The sequence below is a fragment of the Anabrus simplex genome, chromosome 5, assembly GCF_040414725.1.
Source record: "Anabrus simplex isolate iqAnaSimp1 chromosome 5, ASM4041472v1, whole genome shotgun sequence".
NCBI lineage: Eukaryota > Metazoa > Arthropoda > Insecta > Orthoptera > Tettigoniidae > Anabrus > Anabrus simplex.
In genome coordinates this window covers 435,202,730-435,205,198 of record NC_090269.1, presented here as the reverse complement: position 1 = coordinate 435,205,198, position 2,469 = coordinate 435,202,730, and the positions used below count along the sequence as shown (strand labels likewise).

General features: G+C 42.3%; 1 pseudogene; it reads left to right on the top strand.

Annotated features, from left to right (window-relative positions):
* Nucleotides 1-358: 358 nt before the first annotated feature.
* On the top strand, nucleotides 359-1,887 carry LOC136874615 (proton-coupled amino acid transporter-like protein CG1139; annotated as a pseudogene).
* Nucleotides 1,888-2,469: the final 582 nt, after the last annotated feature.

Here is a 2,469-nt window from a genome sequence, read left to right as displayed (position 1 = left end):
AATATGAATTTGTTCAGCCAGCAGTTCGTAGAGTTTTCAAAATAGCATCGTAAAAATACATTTTAAAACAACGCAAACGACCAGCCGCCTGCGTAACGTAGCTCTCTCTCTCCACTCTGAAATATTCGCATTAAAGTCTGACCGGCGATCAGAGGGGTGCATAGGATTCGTATGTGAAGCCGGGGCCATCTGCTTTAGCTGCCATTAGTCGCTGGGAGAATCACTTAGCATCGCCGTCTTTTCTACATATTTTATTCTTCAACTCTATGTAACTTCGAAAACTTCATTTTTCTCGTGTGCATATTTTATTCTAAACGATTTAATCGCTCTCTCTCCATTCTTTTCTAAATGAAGTACCATGGCTTCAAGTAGAGATTACGGAAGTCTCAACAAGCACGTTGCTCTACCCAACCGACTGAGCAACACAGTGACAAAGATGAAGAAGAAAGAAGAAAGCCAGCCGCTGCTACTGGGAACAGAGCCCGTTAATGACACGTACGATAAGCGGCCCCTCCCTCGTCCTGATGTTAGAGTATCTCCCGACAATATTGTGGTTCATCGACCGGACCCGTTCGAGGCTGGGGGCGTAGCCGGTGCGCCAGAGAAATCTGGCCAGGAGGATTACAACCCACTGCTGGACAGGGACTTGGAACATCCTACTTCGAATTTGGACACTTTGATCCATTTACTGAAGGGAAATGTAGGTACGGGAATTTTAGCTATGCCAGGTGATTTTCCGAAACGCTGGTCTTTTTCTTGGTACATTAGGAATACTGCTTATGGGAGTGATTTGCACTCACTGTATGCACATGTTGGTGAAATGCTCCCACGAATTGTGTAGACGGGGTCAAGTCCCTTCTCTCAGTTTCTCCGAAATGGTAGAAAGGTCATTCGAGACCGGCCCAGAGCGTCTCCAACGGTTTTCACGCGCTGCCAAAGTCTTGGTGAACACTTTCCTGTGCATTACGCGACTTGGCTTCTGCTGTGTGTACTTGGTTTTCGTGGCAGTTAATCTTACAGATATTCTCCTATATTTTAAAGTAGACTTGCACAAGTACGAGTAACTTCTGATCATGATGATTCCCATGATCCTCCTACTGGGCGAAGAACCTGAAATATCTATCGCCCGTTACGCTCCTTGCGGCTACAGTTGCAGTTACCGGTCTAGGTATTACCTTCTTTTACATTCTTCAAGGGTTACCACGTACATCAACGGTGAAGGTGTTTGCTGGCTGGAAACAGCTGCCACTTTTCTGTGGGACTGTCGTGTATGCTTTTGAACGCATTAGAATGGTTTTACCTCTGGAAAACAATACGAAGAACCCTCAGGATTTTGGTGGATGGACTGGAGTTCTCAATACTGCGATGGTGATTGTGGCAGCTTTGTACACATCAGTTGGTTTCTTTCGTTATCTCAAATATGGTCAAAAAGTGAAAGGAAGTGTCACTCTCAACTTGCCTCCTGGTGATATATTGGCACAGTCAGTACGTCTCATGATGAGCATGGTAATCTTCCTTTCGTGCGGTCTACAGTTCTACGTTCCCATGAAAATTATTTGGCCAATACTGAAACCACGTTTGAGGACGAAACGCCCTCAGTTCTATTCTTGAATACATTCTGATGACACTTCCCGTTTGCTTCACCTTATGTCTGGCATTCTAATTCTAAAATTAAGCGACATCATCTCCCTGGTCGGAGCTGTGAGCAGTTCTACTTTAGCACTTATTGTCCCTCCTTTCATAGAAATCTTAACATTCTGCAATGATTTTGGTAAGAACAAGTGGATTCTGTGGAAAGATATCGCCATCATGGGTTTCGGTGTCTGCGGATTTGGTTCCGGAACGTACGCAAGCATAGACAATACCATAGACCCCCACCAAGGGTGAACCAGCTGGTTTGTCCGACAGCCAGCCTGCTTGGCTTTTCTGTGTTGAAGATCTGCAATGGATGTAGGGCAATTTGTTGCATATTTGTAATATTTATTGAAGTTGGGTACCATGTCATTTAATATTCAGCAACATTTATTGTCGATGTGATAGGTGAAAGCAAGGCTTTCGTATTTTCTCAAGATTTTAGAAAATATTTTTGAGGCCAAAAGCTCTTTTTAAGTGAAATTATGAGGAGCCATGCTTCCTTTCTGAATTAAAATTATTGCAGGATAAGTGATCAAGAAGTTGAGTAGTGCTAGAAAGGTTCTGCCTGGCTTTGAACAGACATTTTTGAAGAAAGTTTTATCCCTAGTTTTAAATTCTTATTCGTTGACATTACAATATTGTAAGTAATTGACATTGTCTGATGATTACATGTCACTGAAGGTCTTGGTTTAAATGCAGGCGTTTCAGAGAATTTATTGTCTTGAGATCTCTCTGGAATATTTCAGTTGTTTTTTGTTGCATACTTAATGTTGAATTGAAATTCTCTCTAAAGAAATTCTTAACTTAAGGTTTTATAAGTAAGAAATAGGCCTA